Genomic DNA, 24,912 nt, shown 5'->3' with positions numbered 1-24,912 from the left:
ATGTTTTATGGATCTGCTAGATTAGTCAATGGACTTTATTTATTAGATCACGACAAACAAGTATATAACATAAATACCAAGAAGGCCAAAAAGGATGATTCAGATCTCACCTATCTGTGGCATTGTCGATTAGGCCATATAAACTTGAAACGCTTAGAAAGACTTCAAAAGGAAGGAATTCTAGAACCATTTGACTTAGAGGATTATGGTAAATGCGAATCATGTTTACTCGGCAAAATGACAAAGCAACCTTTCTCTAAAGTTGGAGAAAGAGCAAATGAACTATTGAGTTTAATCCATACAGATGTATGTGGACCAATGAGTACAAATGCTAGAGGTGGTTTCAGCTACTTTATCACTTTCACTGATGACTTCAGTAGATATGGTTATGTCTACCTAATGAAGCATAAGTCTGAATCCTTTGACAAATTCAAGGAATTTCATAGTGAAGTAGAGAATCAATTAGGCAAGAAGATTAAGGCACTGCGGTCTGATAGAGGCGGTGAATATCTGAGCTATGAATTTGATGACCATCTGAAAGAATGTGGAATTCTATCAGAATTGACTCCTCCTGGAACACCACAATGGAACGGTGTGTCGGAACGGAGGAACAGAACCTTGCTAGACTTGGTCAGGTCAATGATGGGCCAGGCCAAACTTCCATTAGAATTTTGGGGACATGCACTAAATACAGCTGCACTCACTATAAATAAAGCTCCGTCTAAAGCTGTCGAAAAGACTCCATACGAATTATGATTTGGAAAGCCTCCAAATGTGTCTTTTCTTAAGATTTGGGGATGTGAAGTATACGTCAAACGATTAATTTCAGACAAACTTCATCCAAAATCTGACAAATGTATCCTTGTGGGCTATCCAAAGGAAACAAAGGGGTATTACTTCTACAATACATCTGAGAACAAGGTGTTTGTTGCTCGAGATGGTGTCTTTTTGGAGAAAGATCACATTTCCAAAATGACAAGTGGGAGAAAAGTAGACCTCGAAGAAATTCGAGTCGAACAACAAACTCTAGAGAATGCTCAAGATGACATTCAAGATGAAACTCAGAGATCTTTAGAAGAATCTGGTGAGAATCATGGTCAATCTAGAAATGTTACCCCTCGTAGATCGCAAAGATATAGATCTCAACCGGAAAGGTACTTAGGTATTTTGACGAACGAGAGCAATGACGTTCTATTACTTGAAAGTGATGAACCTGCGACTTACAAACAAGCTATGACGAGCCCTAGCTCCAAGCAATGGCAAGAAGCCATGCAATCTGAATTAGACTCCATGTCTGAAAACCAAGTATGGTATTTGGTCGATTTGCCAGATGGCTACCAAGCCATTGGAAGCAAATGGGTTTTCAAACTGAAAAAGGACAAGGATGGGAAACTTGAAGTTTTCAAAGCTAGATTGGTTGCAAAAGGTTACAGGCAAGTCCACGGTGTGGATTACGATGAAACCTTTTCACCAGTTGCAATGCTAAAGTCTATTCGGATAATGTTAGCAATCGCTGCATATTACGATTACGAAATATGGCAGATGGATGTCAAAACTACTTTCTTAAACGGTGTTTTAACAGAAACTGTGTTTATGACACAGCCTGAAGGTTTTGAGGATCCAAAGAATGCTAAAAAGGTATGCAAGATAAAGAAGTCAATCTACGGATTGAAGCAGGCATCCCGGAGCTGGAATATACATTTTGATGAAGCAGTCAGTGACTTTGGTTTCATCAAGAACGCAGACGAATCTTGTGTATACAAGAAGGTCAGTGGGAGCAAAATTGCTTTCCTAGTATTATATGTCGATGACATATTACTTATCGGAAATGACATTCCTATGTTGAACTCTGTCAAGATTTGGCTTGGGAAATGTTTTTCGATGAAAGATCTAGGAGAAGCACAGTAGATATTGGGCATCAAGATTTACAGAGATAGATCTAAAAAGATGATTGTGATAGGTTATGATACATATGACAATTCATAAATCATGCGGAAACAACCATTAAGCCAGGAATACATATTATTTACACATAATCATATAGCATAGTTTAGATGCATACTCTTTGTTGCGTGCCTTCCCTAGCTGCGCCCGAACCGAACAAGAACAAGTCTTTAGGACTCCAAGTGTCGTCCCTCCGTAGATAGTCCACAGCACGTCCGGATCCGCCTTAAGATTAACCAACTAGAATCGCCCTTAAGGTACTAAAGATTTTCGGCACTTTTAGTCAAGGAATGTGTCTGAATTTTCTCTCAAAAACTCACTTTGAATACTTGAATAATCTATAAAATATGTGACCCTAGGCACTTATTTATAGAGTTATGGAAAGGGTTTTGGAATCCTATTAGGATACTAATTTATTTAATTATAACCCTACTAGGACTCTAATTAAATAATCATTATCTAATAGTTTTAGGATTTAATCACACTTCGAATCCTGATTGCTTCAGGATTCCCGCACATGCATTGCACGAGCACCGTACACCCGCGCAAGCCTTGCGGCCCACGCTAGGCGCACATCGCTCGGCCCACTGTTGTGCTCCGCGCGCGCGCGCCCAAGGCCTTGGCTGGGCCTGGCCTTGCGCTGGGCCTGGTCGAGGCTTGGCGTGCGCTGGTGCGCGTTGGCTCGCTGGGCGACGGCCTGGCTTCGTGCTGGGCCTTCGTCTAGCGGGCCTCGTCCGATGCTAATTCGTACGATACGCTTCCGATTAAATTCCCGATTCCGGAATTCATTTCCGATACGAACAATATTTAATATTTCCGATTCCGGAATTAATTTCCGTTTCGAACAAATATTTAATATTTCCGTTTCCGGAATTATTTTCCGATTCCGATAATATTTCCGATTCTGACAATATTTCCGTTTCCGGTAATATTTCCGATTCTGGCAATATTTCCATTTCCGATAATATTTTCCGATACGTACCATGTTTCCGTTTCCGGCAACATCTACGACTTGGATAATATTTATATTTCCGATACGATCCATATTTCCGTTTCCGGCAATATCATCGTTTCCGGAGTATTCATTTCTTGCCTGTGACGATCTCAGCTCCCACTGAAACCAAGATCCGTCGATTCCGAATATCCATAGATGGAGTATTTAATGCCATTACATACTTGATCCGTTTACGTACTATTTGTGTGACCCTACGGGTTTAGTCAAGAGTAAGCTGTGGATTAATATCATTAATTCCACTTGAACTGAAGCGGCCTCTAGCTAGGCATTCAGCTCACTTTATCTCCCTGAATTATTAACTTGTTATTTAATACTGAACCGCATTTATTAGACTTAACATTGAATGCATACTTGGACCAAGGGCATTATTTCCTTCAGTCTCCCACTTGTCCTTAGGGACAAGTGTGCATTTCCTAATTCCTTTGTCGCTCGATGCTTGCTCTTGAACATAAGGTAAGAGTTGTCATCCTTATTATGTCCAGAGGTGTTTCTCGGTTTCAGAGTTCAACTGATCAAATAAACAGATAATCATAGCCTATGATTCATCCGAGCACGGCCATGCATTTCACAGTTTCTAGCTCTCCGAGTGGCCTTGTACAACTTTTAAGCATCTCATCCCGATTTATGGGAGGACAATCCCAATCTTGCGATCTTGAGATTAGACTTCGTTTGATAGGTGATTACCTGAGCGTTGCCTTTATAGCCTCCTTTTACGGTGCGACGGTTGGTCAACGTCAAAGCAACCAGTTCTCAAACAAGTAATCTCAAATCACTCAGGTATTGAGGATTTAGTGTCTAATAATTTTAATGAAATTTTCATCTCTTACAGTAAAGTTTCATAGGTCTTGTCCGATACTAGTCTTCCCAAAGTAAGTATCTATGCAAATGATTATGACATTGCCATGTCCACATAGTTCAAGAAACAGAACTACTAGTCATCTTGCATTCTAATCATCTAACGTTTTCTATGCGTCCAATTTTATAGAAAACTCCGACTAGGGACCATTTTCAACCTTTGACATTCAAGTTCACTTGATAGACATTTCTTAGTCACAGGACTAGTCCTGACAGTCTATCTTGAATATATCGTCAAATTGAAGGGACTCATCATTTAATAAACCACAAATTAAATGGAAAAATGAATTCTTTTCATTTATTGTGAATGATTAACCAATAATGTTTTACAAAGATTTAAACTCTAAAACTTTAAAACATTAAACAGAGACATCAAAGCCGTTCTCCAATATGCTTGATTCCCATAGCTGCAGTGTGCGAGTTGTGCTTCGCTTGCGGCAGAGGTTTAGTCAATGGATCTGATATGTTGTCATCAGTTCCAATTTTGCTTATCTCGACTTCTTTTCTTTCAACGAACTCTCGTAGAAGGTGAAATCTACGAAGTACATGCTTGACTCTCTGGTGGTGTCTAGGCTCCTTTGCCTGTGCAATAGCTCCGTTATTATCACAATACAGGGCTATTGGTCCTTTAATGGAGGGGACTACACCATGTTCACCTATGAACTTCCTTAGCCATATAGCTTCCTTTGCTGCTTCATGTGCAGCAATGTACTCCGCTTCAGTTGTAGAATCCGCAATGGTGCTTTGCTTAGCACTTTTCCAGCTTACTGCTCCTCCGTTGAGGCAGAAGACAAACCCAGACTGTGATCTGAAATCATCTTTGTCGGATTGGAAACTTGCGTCCGTATAGCCTTTAACAATTAATTCATCATCTCCACCATAGACCAGGAAGTCATCTTTGTGCCTTTTCAGGTACTTCAGAATGTTCTTGGCAGCAGTCCAATGCGCCTCTCCTGGGTCTGACTGGTATCTGCTCGTAGCACTGAGTGCGTACGCAACATCCGGGCGTGTACATATCATAGCATACATTATTGAACCAATCAATGATGTATATGGAATCCCATTCATTCGTCTACACTCATCAAGTGTTTTTGGGCACTGAGTCTTGCTTAGAGTCATTCCATGAGACATGGGTAGGTAGCCTCGCTTGGAGTCTGCCATCTTGAACCTATCAAGCACCTTATTGATATAAGTGCTTTGACTAAGTCCAATCATCTTTTTAGATCTATCTCTGTAAATCTTGATGCCCAATATGTACTGTGCTTCTCCTAGATCTTTCATCGAAAAACATTTCCCAAGCCAAATCTTGACAGAGTTCAACATAGGAATGTCATTTCCGATAAGTAATATGTCGTCGACATATAATACTAGGAAAGCAATTTTGCTCCCACTGACCTTCTTGTATACACAAGATTCGTCTGCGTTCTTGATGAAACCAAAGTCACTGACTGCTTCATCAAAACATATATTCCAGCTCCTGGATGCCTGCTTCAATCCGTAGATTGACTTCTTTAGCTTGCATACCTTTTTAGCATTCTTTGGATCCTCAAAACCTTCAGGCCGTGTCATAAACACAGTTTCTGTTAAAACGCCGTTTAAGAAAGCAGTTTTGACATCCATTTGCCATATTTCGTAATCGTAATATGCAGCGATTGCTAACATTATCCGAATAGACTTTAGCATTGCAACTGGTGAAAAGGTTTCATCGTAATCCACACCGTGGACTTGCCTGTAACCTTTTGCAACCAATCTAGCTTTGAAAACTTCAAGTTTCCCATCCCTGTCCTTTTTCAGTTTGAAAACCCATTTGCTTCCAATGGCTTGGTAGCCATCTGGCAAATCGACCAAATCCCATACTTGGTTTTCAGACATGGAGTCTAATTCAGATTGCATGGCTTCTTGCCATTGCTTGGAGCTAGGGCTCGTCATAGCTTGTTTGTAAGTCGCAGGTTCATCACTTTCAAGTAATAGAACGTCATAGCTCTCGTTCGTCAAAATACCTAAGTACCTTTCCGGTTGAGATCTATATCTTTGCGATCTACGCGGGGTAACATTTCTAGTTTGACCATGATTCTCACCAGATTCTTCTAAAGATCTCTGAGCTTTATCCTGAATGTCATCTTGAGCATTCTCTAGAGTTTGTTGTTCGACTCGAATTTCTTCGAGGTCTACTTTTCTCCCACTTGTCATTTTGGAAATGTGATCTTTCTCCAAAAAGACACCATCTCGAGCAACAAACACCTTGTTCTCAGATGTATTGTAGAAGTAATACCCCTTTGTTTCCTTTGGATAGCCCACAAGGATACATTTGTCGGATTTTGGATGAAGTTTGTCTGAAATTAATCGTTTGACGTATACTTCACATCCCCAAATCTTAAGAAAAGACACATTTGGAGGCTTTCCAAACCATAATTCGTATGGAGTCTTTTCGACAGCTTTAGACGGAGCTCTATTTATAGTGAGTGCAGCTGTATTTAGTGCATGTCCCCAAAATTCTAATGAAAGTTCGGCCTGACCCATCATTGACCTGACCATGTCTAGCAAGGTTCTGTTCCTCCGTTCCGACACACCGTTCCATTGTGGTGTTCCAGGAGGAGTCAATTCTGATAGAATTCCACATTCTTTCAGATGGTCATCAAATTCATAGCTCAGATATTCACCGCCTCTATCAGACCGCAGTGCCTTAATCTTCTTGCCTAATTGATTCTCTACTTCACTCTGAAATTCCTTGAATTTGTCAAAGGATTCAGACTTATGCTTCATTAGGTAGACATAACCATACCTACTGAAGTCATCAGTGAAAGTGATAAAGTAGCTGAAACCACCTCTAGCATTTGTACTCATTGGTCCACATACATCTGTATGGATTAAACCCAATAGTTCATTTGCTCTTTCTCCAATTTTAGAGAAAGGTTGCTTTGTCATTTTGCCAAGTAAACATGATTCGCATTTACCATAATCCTCTAAGTCAAATGGTTCTAAAATTCCTTCCTTTTGAAGTCTTTCTAAGCGTTTCAAGTTTATATGGCCTAATCGACAATGCCACAGATAGGTGAGATCTGAATCATCCTTTTTGGCCTTTTTGGTATTTATGTTATATACTTGTTTGTCGTGATCTAATAAATAAAGTCCATTGACTAATCTAGCAGATCCATAAAACATCTCTTTAAAATAAAACGAACAACTATTGTCTTTTATTAAAAAAAGAAAATCCCTTAGCATCTAAGCAAGAAACTGAAATGATGTTTTTAGTAAGACTTGGAACATGGAAACATTCTTCCAGTTCCAAAACTAGCCCGGAGGGCAACGACAAATAGTAAGTTCCTACAGCTAATGCAGCAATCCGTGCTCCATTTCCCACTCGTAGGTCGACTTCACCCTTGCTTAACTTTCTACTTCTTCTTAGTCCCTGTGGATTGGAACATAAGTGTGAGCCACAACCTGTATCTAATACCCAAGAAGTTGAATTAGCAAGTATACAGTCTATAACGAAAATACCTGAAGATGGAACGACTGTTCCGTTCTTCTGATCTTCCTTTAGCTTCAAGCAATCTCTCTTCCAATGCCCCTTCTTCTTGCAGTAGAAGCATTCGGATTCAGAAGTGGGTTGACTGACCTTCCTCTTTACAGATTTGGCGCCAGTTTGCTTAGTTGGGCTGGCCTTGTCGCCACCTTTCTTAGCATTCCTCTTCTTTCCAGATTTCTTGAACTTGCCCCCACACACCATAAGCACATCCTGCTTATCACCTTTGAGCGTCTTTTCAGCGGTCTTCAGCATACCGTGAAGCTCAGTGAGCGTTTTGTCCAGACTATTCATACTGTAGTTTAGTTTGAACTGATCATACCCGCTATGAAGAGAATGGAGGATGGTGTCTATAGCCATTTCCTGAGAAAATTGCTGATCCAGCCGACTCATATTCTCAATGAGTCCAATCATTTTGAGAACATGTGGACTTACGGGCTCGCCTTTCTTTAGCTTGGTCTCAAGAATTTGCCTATGAGTCTCGAATCTTTCGACTCGAGCCAGATCTTGGAACATGTTCTTAAACTCACTGATGATTGGGAAAGCATCTGAGTTGATGAACGTTTTCTGCAGATCCGCACTCATGGTGGCGAGCATTAGACATTTCACATCCTTGTTGGCATTAATCCAACGATTGAGGGCTGCCTGAGTGACCCCGTCGCCTGCGGCTTCGGGCATCGCCTCATCTAGGACATACTCCTTTTCTTCCTGCATAAGAACTATTTGCAAGTTCCTTTGCCAGTCAAGGAAGTTTTTCCCGTTCAACTTCTCCTTTTCGAGAATTGATCGAATGTTGAATGAATTGTTGTTTGCCATATTAAAAACTACAATTGAAAAGAATAAACAAATAAATAACCATTCACAGTTTCTCTTAATAAACTTAAATTCTAGCATACATGCATAATTCAATGTTTATTAAGCATTTTATTCAAGTTATGTGTTCCGGCAGGTGTGAATAAAATGATTCCAAGATCCTAAAATCATTGAAGAACTAAGCACAGTTTGTCGACTTAATCCTAAAACATCTTAGTTAAGCAAAAGCCTTTTGCTAATAGTCTAGAAACTATTCTTGGTTGATAGGTACGTCTAAGAACTTATTAGGTAAACCTATCGATTTTGCCACGACATAAAAGGACTCCTTACTTATATCGTTGAGTTTCACCAAAACTAACATGTACTCACAATTATTTGTGTACCTTGCCCCTTTAGGACCAATAAGTAACACCTCGCTGAGCGAAAACTATTACTAGATTGATGTAAAGGATATCCAAGCAAGTGTATATTTTGGCATGGCACCTTTTACTATAGTTTGGAACTTAAGGCTCTTACTATGTTGGTTAGATTTTAAATGAACTAAAATCCTTAATCATGCAACATAATCAAGCCACAATCTTATGCATAATTAAGACATATTTAAAGCAATAAATAACTTAAAGCATGCATAAGATAAATGTGATCTAGTATGGCCCGACTTCATCTTGAAGCTTTGACTTCAAAGTCCGTCTTGAAAATCTCCGTGGGAGGCACCATTTTCTTCAAATAGGATAAGCTATAACTAATTACAACTATTTGATGGTACGGAGACCATATTTGAATTGAAAAATAACTTTGGTACTTTAGACCAATTACATTCAAATTAATGGTGCGCAGACCATATTTTCTATCCTATTTGGGCCATACTAATCACTTCATAACCTACAAAACAGTACATATACAATATATACCATTCACCCATTCATTATCATGAATGGCCCACATAGCTGGTTAGTAAAACACATTATGCATCACGTAAACATTTGCAGCAATTAATCAAGGGCACCAATAATCTACCAATTATTCAGTCCTTATTAATTCTAATCAAGTTGTTTTAACCTTAAGGATTTGTAGACCTAATCAAGAGTTTATGACTAAAAGGGCTCCCACTTAAACCAATAAATTCATATGCTTTACTAATTTTAAACATAAAAATGTATTTCTAGTCTAACCGGAAACATACAAATTTAATTAAAATTTAAAGCTCATATAAATTTATAATTGAATCCAAAAAGTTTAATTTAATTTCAGTCGTATTTAAATTAATTCATGATTTTAATTTTAGTAAAATAATTAGAATAAATAAAATTTATTATAATTACAATATTCAAAATTAAAATCCAAGAAAATAATTTAAATTATTAATTTTAAAATTAATTAAAATTACGTAAACTGAAAATTTCAAATTAAATATTCAAAACGATCTAATCGCAACGCAAACACCCTACGCATCGCACGCCCATGGGCCGCACGCACACAGCCATCGCTGGCCATGTGCGCGCAGCCCATGCGCTCGTCGCATAGCTGCTGCATCTTCCATCGCAGGCCATCGCACAAGTGGTGCTCGCTGCGCGCGCGCCAGCGCTCGACGCACGCGAGCCATCGCTCGCTGTGCGCGCTCGCCACCACTTGCGGCGCGCGCTCCAGCGCTTGATGCACTCGAGCCATCGCTCGCTGTGCGCGAGCAATTGCGCGCGATCAACGCTGGGCGCAGCGCTCGTGGCACGCGAGCTTGCGCTCGCTGCGCGCGAGGCTGCGCGCGCTTGCGCGAGGCAGTGCGCGTTGTGGCGCAGCTCGCTTGCTGCCCACACGCGACTGCCATGCCTTGCCTTCGCCCATGCCCATTCATTCATAGCTCGTGGCCCACGACACAAGGCAGGGCTGCTGCCTTGTGCTCGTGCACCATGCCCCTGCTCATTGCATTCGTGCCGCACGGGCGACGAGCTCCCTTGCTCGTCGTCGCATGCCCGCACTATACAACACCCCTTAAGGGTAACACGAAGCGTCCATTGCTTTGTGCGTGCAAGTTATATGAACGAATCGCATAAAAAATTTAAAATTTATATTTAAAATTAATGACAAATTAATAAATAATATTAATTTCATAATTTTAGGGCGAAAAATCGAAAATTTATTATTCAATTGATTTCCGATTATCATGGATTCAAGCCTAGGTCATAAAAATTTAAAATTTAACATAAATTTACAATTTTTATGGTGGTTTTTAATCATAGGTTTCTAATTAAATTATAATTAATTATGAAAATCAAATTAATTCTAAATTATTCTAATTTTCAACAAATTAATCATAATTACAAATTAGATTGCATAATTAACAAGGCTAGGCATTCAAACTTGTTAAACATATACAGTAGGTCAATCAAAAATTCAAGATTTATCAACAAGAATCGCAAATATTTAATTTAACATCTTAAATTTACGAAATTTTGCATTCGAAAAACTAAAACCTTCGAAAAGTCATAGTTAGGCTTCGAATTTGAGAATTCTGGGTTCGGCAAAAAAAAACTATTTTTGTCAAAATTTTAGAATGCCTTTTACATGAGGAATTGACACAAAAATCACTCGATTTGGATGAGTAACGAAGAAACTGCCGAAAACTGCGTACGAATAATTAAATAAACGCAATTTGCAATTAATTAACAATTACGAAAATTAATCACCCCTTTTAATTCTTGCAAATTTGTAATATTTAACCATGTTCATGCAATTTAGATTATGAAAATAATAAGAGGCTCTTGATACCACTGATAGGTTATGATACATATGACAATTCATAAATCATGCGGAAACAACCATTAAGCCAGAAATACATATTATTTACACATAATCATATAGCATAGTTTAGATGCATACTCTTTGTTGCGTGCCTTCCCTAGCTGCGCCCGAACCGAACAAGAACAAGTCTTTAGAACTCCAAGTGTCGTCCCTCCGTAGATAGTCCACAGCACGTCCGGATCCGCCTTAAGATTAACCAACTAGAATCGCCCTTAAGGTACTAAAGATATTCGGCACTTTTAGTCAAGGAATGTGTCTGAATTTTCTCTCAAAAACTCACTTTGAATACTTGAATAATCTATAAAATATGTGACCCTAGGCACTTATTTATAGAGTTATGGAAAGGGTTTTGGAATCCTATTAGGATACTAATTTATTTAATTATAACCCTACTAGGACTCTAATTAAATAATCATTATCTAATAGTTTTAGGATTTAATCACACTTCGAATCCTGATTGCTTCAGGATTCCCGCACATGCATTGCACGAGCACCGTACACCCGCACAAGCCTTGCGGCCCACGGTAGGCGCACAGCGCTCGGCCCACTGCTGTGCTCCGCGCGCGCGCCCAAGGCCTTGGCTGGGCCTGGCCTTGCGCTGGGCCTGGTCGAGGCTTGGCGTGCGCTGGTGCGCGTTGGCTCGCTGGGCGACGGCCTGGCTTCGTGCTGGGCCTTCGTCTAGCGGGCCTCGTCCGATGCTAATTCGTACGATACGCTTCCGATTAAATTCCCGATTCCGGAATTCATTTCCGATACGAACAATATTTAATATTTCCGATTCTGGAATTAATTTCCGTTTCGAACAAATATTTAATATTTCCGTTTCCGGAATTATTTTCCGATTCCGATAATATTTCCGATTCTGACAATATTTCCGTTTCCGGTAATATTTCCGATTCTGGCAATATTTCCATTTCCGATAATATTTTCCGATACATACCATGTTTCCGTTTCCGGCAACATCTACGACTTGGATAATATTTATATTTCCGATACGATCCATATTTCCGTTTCCGGCAATATCATCGTTTCCGGAGTATTCATTTCTTGCCTGTGACGATCTCAGCTCCCACTGAAACCAAGATCCGTCGATTCCGAATATCCATAGATGGAGTATTTAATGCCATTAAATACTTGATCCGTTTACGTACTATTTGTGTGACCCTACGGGTTCAGTCAAGAGTAAGCTGTGGATTAATATCATTAATTCCACTTGAACTGAAGCGGCCTCTAGCTAGGCATTCAGCTCACTTGATCTCACTGAATTATTAACTTGTTAATTAATACTGAACCGCATTTATTAGACTTAACATTGAATGCATACTTGGACCAAGGGCATTATTTCCTTCAGATTGGACTTAGTCAAAGCACTTATATCAATAAGGTGCTTGATAGGTTCAAAATGGCAGACTCCAAGCGAGGCTACCTACCCATGTCTCATGGAATAACTCTAAGCAAGACTCAGTGCCCAGAAACACTTGATGAGCGTAGACGAATGAATGGGATTCCATATGCATCATTGATTGGTTCAATAATGTATGCTATGATATGTACACGCCCGGATGTTGCGTACGCACTCAGTGCTACGAGAAGATACCAGTCAGACCCAGGAGAGGCACTAGGACTCTAATTAAATAATCATTATCTAATAGTTTTAGGATTTAATCACACTTCGAATCCTGATTGCTTCAGGATTCCCGCACATGCATTGCACGAGCACCGTACACCCGCACAAGCCTTGCGGCCCACGGTAGGCGCACAGCGCTCGGCCCACTGCTGTGCTCCGCGCGCGCGCCCAAGGCCTTGGCTGGGCCTGGCCTTGCGCTGGGCCTGGTCGAGGCTTGGCGTGCGCTGGTGCGCGTTGGCTCGCTGGGCGACGGCCTGGCTTCGTGCTGGGCCTTCGTCTAGCGGGCCTCGTCCGATGCTAATTCGTACGATACGCTTCCGATTAAATTCCCGATTCCGGAATTCATTTCCGATACGAACAATATTTAATATTTCCGATTCTGGAATTAATTTCCGTTTCGAACAAATATTTAATATTTCCGTTTCCGGAATTATTTTCCGATTCCGATAATATTTCCGATTCTGACAATATTTCCGTTTCCGGTAATATTTCCGATTCTGGCAATATTTCCATTTCCGATAATATTTTCCGATACATACCATGTTTCCGTTTCCGGCAACATCTACGACTTGGATAATATTTATATTTCCGATACGATCCATATTTCCGTTTCCGGCAATATCATCGTTTCCGGAGTATTCATTTCTTGCCTGTGACGATCTCAGCTCCCACTGAAACCAAGATCCGTCGATTCCGAATATCCATAGATGGAGTATTTAATGCCATTAAATACTTGATCCGTTTACGTACTATTTGTGTGACCCTACGGGTTCAGTCAAGAGTAAGCTGTGGATTAATATCATTAATTCCACTTGAACTGAAGCGGCCTCTAGCTAGGCATTCAGCTCACTTGATCTCACTGAATTATTAACTTGTTAATTAATACTGAACCGCATTTATTAGACTTAACATTGAATGCATACTTGGACCAAGGGCATTATTTCCTTCAGATTGGACTTAGTCAAAGCACTTATATCAATAAGGTGCTTGATAGGTTCAAAATGGCAGACTCCAAGCGAGGCTACCTACCCATGTCTCATGGAATAACTCTAAGCAAGACTCAGTGCCCAGAAACACTTGATGAGCGTAGACGAATGAATGGGATTCCATATGCATCATTGATTGGTTCAATAATGTATGCTATGATATGTACACGCCCGGATGTTGCGTACGCACTCAGTGCTACGAGAAGATACCAGTCAGACCCAGGAGAGGCACATTGGACTGCTGCCAAGAATATTCTGAAGTACCTGAAAAGGCACAAAGATGACTTCCTGGTCTATGGTGGAGATGATGAATTAATTGTTAAAGGCTATACGGACGCAAGTTTCCAAACCGACAAAGATGATTTCAGATCACAGTCTGGGTTTGTCTTCTGCCTCAACGGGGGTGCAGTAAGCTGGAAAAGTGCTAAGCAAAGCACCATTGCGGATTCTACAACTGAAGCGGAGTACATTGCTGCACATGAAGCAGCAAAGGAAGCTATATGGCTAAGGAAGTTCATAGGTGAACTTGGTGTAGTGCCCTCCATTAAAGGACCAATAGCCCTGTATTGTGATAATAACGGAGCTATTGCACAGGCAAAGGAGCCTAGACACCACCAGAGAGTCAAGCATGTACTTCGTAGATTTCACCTTCTACGAGAGTTCGTTGAAAGAAAAGAAGTCGAGATAAACAAGATTGGAACTGATGACAACATATCAGATCCATTGACTAAACCTCTGCCGCAGGCGAAGCACAACTCGCACACTGCAGCTATGGGAATCAAGCAAATTGGAGAATGGCTTTGATATCCCTGTTTAATGTTTTAAAGTTTTAGAGTTTAAATCTTTGTAAAACATTATTGGTTAATCATTCACTATAAATGAAAAGAATTCATTTTTCCATTTAATTTGTGGTTTATTAAATGATGAGTCCCTTCAATTTGACAATATATTCAAGATAGACTGTCAGGACCAGTCCTGTGACTAAGAAATGTCTATCAAGTGAACTTGAATGTCAAAGGTTGAAAATGGTCCCTAGTCGGAGTTTTCTATAAAATTGGACGCATAGAAAACGTTAGACGATTAGAATGCAAGATGACTAGTAGTTCTGTTTCTTGAACTATGTGGACATGGCAATGTCATAATCATTAGCATAGATACTTACTTTGGGAAGACTAGTATCGGACAAGACCTATGAAACTTTACTGTAAGAGATGAAAATCTGTCATAAGTAAATTTCATTAAAATTATTAGACACTAAATCCTCAATACCTGAGTGATTTGAGATTACTTGTTTGAGAACTGGTTGCTTTGACGTTGACCAACCGTCGCACCGTAAAAGGAGGCTATAAAGGCAACGCTCAGGTAATCACCTATCAAACGAAGTCTAATCTCAAGATCGCAAGATTGGGATTGTCCTCCCATAAATCGGGATGAGATGCTTAAAAGTTGTACAAGGCCACTCGGAGAGCTAGAAACTGTGAAATGCATGGCCGTGCTCGGATGAATCATAGGCTATGATTATCTGTTTATTTGATCAGTTGAACTCTGAAACCGAGGAACACCTCTGGACATAATAAGGATGACAACTCTTACCTTATGTTCAAGAGCAAGCATCGAGCGACAAAGGAATTAGGGAATGCACACTTGTCCCTAAGGACAAGTGGGAGACTGAAGGAAATAATGCCCTTGGTCCAAGTATGCATTCAATGTTAAGTCTAATAAATGCGGTTCAGTATTAATTAACAAGTTAATAATTCAGTGAGATCAAGTGAGTTGAATGCCTAGCTAGAGGCCGCTTCAGTTCAAGTGGAATTAATGATATTAATCCACAGCTTACTCTTGACTAAACCCGTAGGGTCACACAAATAGTACGTAAACGGATCAAGTATTTAATGGCATTAAATACTCCATCTATGGATATTCGGAATCGACGGATCTTGGTTTCAGTGGGAGCTGAGATCGTCACAGGCAAGAAATGAATACTCCGGAAACGATGATATTGCCGGAAACGGAAATATGGATCGTATCGGAAATATAAATATTATCCAAGTCGTAGATGTTGCCGAAAACGGAAACATGGTACGTATTGGAAAATATTATCGGAAATGGAAATATTGTCGGAATCGGAAATATTGCCGGAAACGGAAATATTGTCAGAAACGGAAATATTATCGGAATCGGAAAATAATTCCGGAAACGGAAATATTAAATATTTGTTCGAAACGGAAATTAATTCCGGAATCGGAAATATTAAATATTGTTCGTATCGGAAATAAATTCCGGAATCGGGAATTTAATCGAAAGCGTATCGTACAAATTAGCATCGGACGAGGCTCGCTAGACGAAGGCCCAACACAAAGCCAGGCCATCGCCCAGCAAGCCACACGCATCACCAACACACGCCAAAGCCTCGACCAGGCCCAGCGCAAGCCAGGCCCAGCCGAAGCCATGGGCGCACGCGGACAGTAGCATGGGCCGAGCGTTGTGCGCTCAGCGTGGGCCGCAAGGCCTGCGCGGGTGTACGGTGCTCGTGCGATGCTCGTGTGCGAATCCTAAAGCTATCGGGATTCGATTAAAGATTAAATCCTAAACCTATTAGATAAAGTTTATTTAAATAGAGTCCTAGCAGGATTCTAATTAAATAAATTAGTATCCTAATAGGATTCCAATTCTTTTTCCATACCTCTATAAATAAGGGCCTAGGGTCATTATTTATACATAACTTTTCAAGTATTCAAAGCTATGATTTTTAAGTAGAAAAATCAGCCATATCTCTTGCCCATTTAGCCGAAAATAAGTAGTACCTTAAGGGCGATTCTAGTTGGTCAATCTTAAGGCGGATCCGGACGTGCTGTGGACTATCTACGGAGGGACGACACTTGGAGTCCTAAAGACTTGTTCTTGTTCGGTTCGGGCGCAATTAGGGAAGGCACGCAACAAAGAGTATGCATCTAAACTATGCTAAATGATTATGTGTAAATAATATGTTTTCCTGGCTTTATGGTTTTTCCGCATGATTTATGAATTGTCATATGTATCATAACCTAACAGTACGCAACATCCGGGCGTGTACATATTATAGCATACATTATTGAACCAATCAATGATGCATATGGAATCCCATTCATTCGTCTACGCTCATCAAGTGTTTTTAGGCACTGAGTCTTGCTTAGAGTTATTCCATGAGACATGGGTAGGTAGCCTCGCTTGGAGTCTTCCATCTTGAACCTATCAAGTACCTTATTGATATAAGTGCTTTGACTAAGTCCAATCATCTTTTTAGATCTATCTCTGTAAATCTTGATGCCCAATATGTACTGTGCTTCTCCTAGATCCTTCATCAAAAAACATTTCCCAAGCCAAATCTTGACAGAATTCAACATAGGAATGTCATTTCCGATAAGTAATATTTTGTCGACATATAATACTAGGAAAGCAATTTTGCTCCCACTGACCTTCTTGTATACACAAGATTCGTCTGCGTTCTTGATGAAACCAAAGTCACTGACTGCTTCATCAAAACGTATATTCCAGCTCCTGGATGCCTGCTTCAATCCGTAGATTGATTTCTTTAGCTTGCATACCTTTTTAGCATTCTTTGGATCCTCAAAACCTTCAGGCTGTGTCATGAACACAGTTTATGTTAAAACGCCGTTTAAGAAAGCGGTTTTGACATCCATCTGCCATATTTCGTAATCGTAATATGCAGCGATTGCTAACATTATTCGGATAGACTTTAGCATTGCAACTGGTGAAAAGGTTTCATCGTAATCCACATCGTGGACTTGCCTGTAACCTTTTGCAACCAATCTAGCTTTGAAAACTTCAAGTTTCCCATCCTTGTCCTTTTTCAGTTTGAAACACTACGACAGAAAATGCTTTTAATAGCGCTTAATAAGGCCTTTAACAGCGCTTCAAGAAGCGCTGTTGATGGCTCCGCTATTAAAAGTAAAAGGTACATTTAATAGCGCTTTTCAAAAGCGTTGTCATATGTAATATTAGGATAATTCAAATGTTTCTTTCATAGCACTTTATAAGCGCTATTACAGAAACGCTATTAAAGGTTTACCGCCAACTTTTAAATTATTTTCTAATAGCGGATGTATATAAAGCGCTGTCAAAGTTATTAATTTTTTTTTAAAATATATATTTTATAATATACCTGAAATTTGTTTTTTTTTGCAACAAAAATAACACCATATATTGAAGAATAGTATATAGTTGAAACTTAATTTCCAAACCTCAACTAAAAGAAGTTATGTAATTGTCACCCTAATAAAACCGATTACATAGATATAAAATAAAATTCTAAACATTAAACTACGTAAAATACATTAATTAATAGAGTCTAATGTTTGTTGGTTCCTTCAACATAACCTAGCTATTATACAATTGTTGAAAAACATGGCGCACCCATTCGGTTCTTTACTTCGTCAATCTGCTCTTTGTCATAACTTCGAAACTGAGAATCTGAAAAGTAATGTGAAACAATGGGGTTTAAGAATTCATACATATATAGAAGGGGAAAAATCGAAAGAATTAGTATTACCATAAAAAATAAGTGCCATACATGAAGAAAACAAATTGAACTTACATTATAGGAATAGATTATGATGTGATTCTAATTATTTGTGTACTACTACGTAATTATCAAGGTCATTTTTAGGTAATATTTATGCTAGGTACCAAATTATGAAGTCTTCTATAGTTTGAATGCAACCATAGTTGGATTGGCTGTTAGCTGTGCAGACTCACAATCTTTGCCTGTCTACGTTGGCCTTAGTATGTACTACATATATATGTACCTTTTTTTTGGAGGCCTGGTATGTCTTTTATTTCTATATTACAAAACCAATACTTCTTATTAGATTTAAAATATATAATATACATATCGGTCTCCATTAGCCAATATGAAGAAAGGACACAATATGTGAACATTACTTGATATAAAAACAACTTACCCATGCACCACCGGTGTTAACAGGCCCATGATTTGCTGTCATGGTGTAACTCATAAAGTAATAAGGTATCGATATTCCAAGGAAAAGACTCAGCCCCAAAACGTACATATTCCTCATGGAATTATTGTTCGTAAATTGAATGAAGGAAATCCCACTGGCAGCTGCAAGATAGTGACTAGTTACAAGGCATTCATAACATCAAATAGGTAATTAAAAATAATAATATACTTACCGACTATTCCATACAGAACGCAATATATGGCAGCAAATATTGGTAGAGGGATTGATGCAAAGAAGGATTCAAATTTTCCTGAAACAGATATTTCACAGAAGATAATTAAGCTTACAAAGATGAAAATACATGTATACTTAATTTCATTAAAGCTTCGATTGTAGCTGTTACTCCAGAACTGCTCACCAAATATGGAGAAAAGGATCATGAAAGATGTAGACACTTGAACAACTCTCCTACTTCCTACATGTGTCAGTCCAAGAAGCCCAACATTCTCCCTGCAAGAAAAAGTGAAAGTTAAATGTATGAGATATGTAGCAGCTTACTGAGATAAGAAGGTGCTGAAAAAAACCTTAGGGACAACTTCTTGAACCTATCAAAAGTAATAACTTAAAATTGCAGAAATTATATATAAAAACTTAAAAAGCTATCCCACTTAAACAATAACCCTACATAGCTCTAAGTGTGTTGCAGGGTCTTGACTCTTGAGAGGTCTAAATGTACGTAGTACTTACCCTCAACTGTCAACAGTTGAGATAGACGGGAAAAGGAATAATTTCCACTCAACTTAAGGCAGTAGTATAACTATCCTATTACTGTTTTAACTGAAACTGGACAAACTATCTCACAAGAGAAGAAGAATTTCAACAAGGAACTTCATTTACATTATTCTTTCTTGTAGGACTTCTCTTCTATTAGAACACTAAAACACGGTTTTAAAGAGGAACCAATTACTCGACAACACAATGTATTATTCTTGAACCAAGTGATTTCAGAAAAAAAGTATCTGCTATAATAGCTCCCTAAATTTACAAAAATGGGTTGGAAACGCTGCATATACAGGGCACTTACACCGAAGCAGTTGAACCAACAATAGAACCAAATAGACCATCAAGAAGCATGCTTATACCCTGCGTGCCAAAAGAACAGTTAACCTTCCTTACCACATATTACTCCAAGCGGAATAGCCAAACAAATTATTAATATAATCTCAGCCCAAACCTGCCACCCTATACTTCTGCTCAACGTATGACAGGGAGGAGGAGTGGCACCAGATAGGCGGGCAGCTGCATAAAATGTTCCAGTGGTCTGCACCAGAAAACGAATCATTCGAAAAGATGGATCACAAAAACATGCCAATATCCTACTACTTAAATAGAGCTCGTCCACTATTTTACCTAAAAGAGCTTTCAGCAACAAAGTGATTTTATAAATTTATAATACTCAAATCATGAAAACACAAGCAAAGTTATTAATTTTATGCGAACGTGATCAAACCTCTGCTGACGAAACAAGTGCCGCACCCATTATCCCAAACACACTGCCTGCACTGAATAACGGTGTACCCCACTGGAACATTAATTGATTATCGTATAAAATTTAATTAAAGTCAAGCAATGGTTGTTAATTAAGCTCACTTACGTGTTAACGATATGATTTCAAGTAAATCCCCAAGGATGCATTTTTCGGTTCCTATAAATTCAAGAGTAATATTATAGTAACAAGAATAATAGATGCTCTTCATTAGTACTGTAGCTTTCGTACACTAACCCTTATTACTACAATTCTATAATTCTAACCTAGATGAAACTATAAGGATTAAAATAAAGTTGTGTGATGACTTGGCAATGCCCACCAATAACTATCATGGTATCACCTACAACAGAAGAGGACAAAAGGGGCAGCAACAGAATCATCCAAACATCTTTAAAAAGCCGTAGCAAACAAGACAGCAGATGCAATAGAGGAGAAAAGGAAGTGGGCTGGTAGTGCAACGAGTTTTAGCTATTAATAAGGGAAGAGAGCAATGAGTTTTGGTTGTCTTTTGTGTGAGTAAACAATTGAGACTTGTGACCTAAACTCACTATTTTGGAGAATTGTAGCCTCAAGCTAACTTGTAACCGCACCATTTTGTGTGCTTAATCTTCCATTAATATAAGCAGCAATCTTTCCCCATACTTGTTAATTTTCTTGGCAGATTTGTGATTTCATTACAAGCTGATGCAGTATTAAAAAGACATGATATTTCAGACATATTAAATCATGGAAATATTGCCACTAAATCCCTTAACCCTCAAGTATCAGACTCATCAGAAGCATCAATCTGTTTCAAGTTTCATATTATCACTGCAGTCGAATTAAGAACAATAGTCTCCATTCAGAACCAAGAATCGACTGACTACCATCAACGAGTGCATGGATTTGTTCAATTAAGAAGGTTTTAAGTATGTAAGCACCCGTATCAGAGTAACACAGGTAATATTTTGACAGAATCCGACAGTAGTTCACTCAAGGAACAAATAACGGTGGAAAACCAGTACATCAGATTGATTTGTAGCAAGATCAGTAGATCAATATTTAATCAGCATTCAGAGCAGATCAATATTCACATTAGCAGATCAGTTGATCAGTATGCAAGATCAGCAGATCAGTATTCACAGCAGCATATCAGTAGATCAGCAGATTAATATTCACAACAGCATATTAGTAAATCGGTAGTCAGTATTCACAGCAGCATATTAGTAGAATAAATTAGCATAAAAAAGCAGAACACAACAATCACAGCAGAATAAATTAGCATAAACAAGCAGACATATTAGCATAAACAAGTATAACAACACAATCATAGCATAACAAATTAGCATAAACTAGCATAACAACACAACCAAAAGAGATCATTACACATAGCACAAAGCAACATATTAGTAGCATTGCAGTAGATCAGTTCGAAGCAGCATATGAGGCGCACATCAGTCAGTTGATTTAAAATGTTATATAGTGCGCCTCACTTCAACTAGGCGCACCGAAGCAAGACCCCTACCGCTTTAGGCTTGGAGCTTTTTTACACATTGCATTTGAGTGATTTGACTAGGCATGTAAGAAAAAATGAATCAACTCTTGACATAGGTGAAAGCGAAGACACCAAATTAACTACTTCCACTGGAGTGGTTTAAGTCCCTTCATATTTAGTAATGAAAGAGACAAATACGAACTCACTGAGAAAACACTTCTATTTTCCAAAAATGATCTTTTAATCAATACATTCACCACTTGCTTTAACTTCACAATTTCAGAAATTAATGGAGAAAAAAATTTAACCATGACTAAGTCATATACAGTAGAATATTAACAAGAACAGAAGAATCACCCCTGCAATAAAAAACTACAGTCAATGGCTATTACCACAGGATTTCGTGCTTAGCTGAATACAAATCTAGGTTCACTGCGTTGTACTACCATCCTCCCCAAATTAGTTTCTTTAGAGAGGGATCTAACCTTTAATATTTCTGAAAATAAGATAAAAAAATCTGTTATAATCCTTACCGTCACAGCACAGATAAAACCTTTCTCAAAGTCAGAATGGATAACTCCTGCAGCTTAGCTTACAAGAGTTCTGCAGAGTACTTAGAAATAAGAACTAGGGGGAAATTAACCGAGATATGTAAACTTTACTAGGCATAGCTCACCACCTTGCCCTTTTAATTTATTAAAATGTTCCATGCCCTTTTAATTTACTAGGCATAGCTCACCACCTCTCCAATTTCTTGATTATGGATTGTGTAACCTGGTATCACTGTTTAATTTGCAGGTTATGCAACATGGATATATTATTTCACAATTTCAGCAAGTCCTTTGTTTTGCATTCCATGACAGCAAAATACTCATGGAAACATGTCAAGAAGCAAAGAACCTTTGAGGATTGTAACACTCTTCTACCTTGATTGAGTAAAATCGAATGAAAACAAACCTTTTGTCTGACCATAGATTATTTTTGTATGTGGAAAGAGAGATTTCATTGAACAGGAAAGCAGTGAATAGTTCTTGTTATTTTGCTGGAGGATGAATTTCAATTCTGGGCGAGGAAGAGTTGTTTAGCAACCGCAAAACCCCAAACCCCATCATTAAACCCCAAAACCCATAATTAAACCAACCATAATTGAATCCAAACCTCCTTCCCAACAAATTAAAACCAATTCAAGAAAATTAATTTACAATTATCCCAAATTTCATACAAAAATTAAGAACAACATAAATTTACAGAATTTCGCAAATTCTATGGAGATTACCTTGAAAATCGATTTCTCTGTCAGAATAAGCAACGCCGGACAAAGGAAACGTCGTCACCTAAATCTCCACCAACCTTAATCGCCGCCATCTAAATCTCCACCACCCTTAATGGCCGCCGCGTGAAGGATTGTGGTGCTGGTTTCGGCGTCTATTGAGAGTCTTGAGATTCGAGGTTTCTGGTTTGGCAGAGTGGAGAAGTGAGGGAATTAGGCGATTCTTTTTTATTGGTTTTTGTATTTTTTTTTTTCTTATACTTGTAATAGCGGTTTTTGAAAAAGCCCTATAATAACGATTATAAAATAATGGCGCTCCCGGTTAAATCGCTATAATATGTGCACATGTGACAGCGTTTTTCTTATAAGCGCTATGATATGTTATTTTTAATATTTTTGATAGCAATAGAGGCAAAAACGCTATTAAAAAAACGCTATTAAAAGCCATATTTGTAGTAGTGAAAACCCATTTTCTTCCAATGGCTTGGTAGCCATCTGGCAAATCGACCAAATCCCATACTTGGTTTTAAGACATGGAGTCTAATTCATATTGTATGGCTTCTTGCCATTGCTTGGAGCTAGGGCTCATCATAGCTTGTTTGTAAGTCGCAGGTTCATCACTTTCAAGTAATAGAACGTCATAGCTCTCGTTCGTCAAAATACCTAAGTACCTTTCCGGTTGAGATCTATATCTTTGCGATCTACGCGGGGTAACATTTCTAGACTGACCATGATTCTCACCAGATTCTTCTAAAGATCTCTGAGTTTCATCCTGAATGTCATCTTGAGCATTCTCTAGAGTTTGTTGTTCGACTCGAATTTCTTCGAGGTCTACTTTTCTCCCACATGTCATTTTTGAAATGTGATCTTTCTCCAAAAAGACACCATCTCGAGCAACAAACACCTTGTTCTCAGATGTATTGTAGAAGTAATACCCCTTTGTTTCCTTTGGATAGCCCACAAGGATACATTTGTTAGATTTCGGATGAAGTTTGTCTGAAATTAATCGTTTGACTTATACTTCACATCCCCAAATCTTAAGAAAAGACACATTTGGAGGCTTTCCAAACCATAACTCATATGGAGTCTTTTCGACAGCTTTTGACGGAGCTCTATTTATAGTGAGTGCAGCTGTATTTAGTGCATGTCCCCAAAATTCTATTGGAAGTTCGGCCTGACCCATAATTGACCTGACCATGTCTAGCAAGGTTCTGTTCCTCCGTTCCGACACACCATTCCATTGTGGTGTTCCAGGAGGAGTCAATTCTGACAAAATTCCATATTCTTTCAGATGGTCATCAAATTCATAGCTCAGATATTCACCGCCTCTATCAGACCGCAGTGCCTTAATCTTCTTGCCTAATTGATTCTTTACTTCACTCTGAAAATCCTTGAATTTGTCAAAGGATTTAGACTTATGCTTCATTAGGTAGACATAACCATATCTACTGAAGTCATCAGTGAAAGTGATAAAGTAGCTGAAACCACCTCTAGCATTTGTACTCATTGGTCCACATACATCTGTATGGATTAAATCCAATAGTTCAGTTACTCTTTCTCCAACTTTAGAGAAAGGTTGCTTTGTCATTTTGCCAAGTAAACATGATTCGCATTTACCATAATCCTCTAAGTCAAATGGTTCTAGAATTCCTTCCTTTTGAAGTCTTTCTAAGCGTTTCAAGTTTATATGGCCTAATCGACAATGCCACAGATAGGTGAGATCTGAATCATCCTTTTTGGCCTTTTTGGTATTTATGTTATAAACTTGTTTGTCATGATCTAATAAATAAAGTCCATTGACTAATCTAGCAGATCCATAAAACATCTCTTTAAAATAAAACGAACAACTATTGTCTTTTATTAAAAAGGAAAATCCCTTAGCATCTAAGCAAGAAACTGAAATGATGTTTTTAGTAAGACTTGGAACATGGAAACATTCTTCTAGTTCCAAAACTAGCCCAGAGGGCAACGACAAATAATAAGTTCCTACAGCTAATGCAGCAACCCGTGCTCCATTTCCCACTCGTAGTTCGACTTCACCCTTGCTTAACTTTCTACTTCTTCTTAGTCCATGTGGATTGGAACATAAGTGTGAGCCA

The sequence above is a fragment of the Spinacia oleracea genome, chromosome 3, assembly GCF_020520425.1.
Source record: "Spinacia oleracea cultivar Varoflay chromosome 3, BTI_SOV_V1, whole genome shotgun sequence".
Taxonomy (NCBI): domain Eukaryota; kingdom Viridiplantae; phylum Streptophyta; class Magnoliopsida; order Caryophyllales; family Amaranthaceae; genus Spinacia; species Spinacia oleracea.
The sequence above is the reverse complement of the archived record's forward strand: the minus strand, read 5'-3'. Positions refer to the sequence as shown.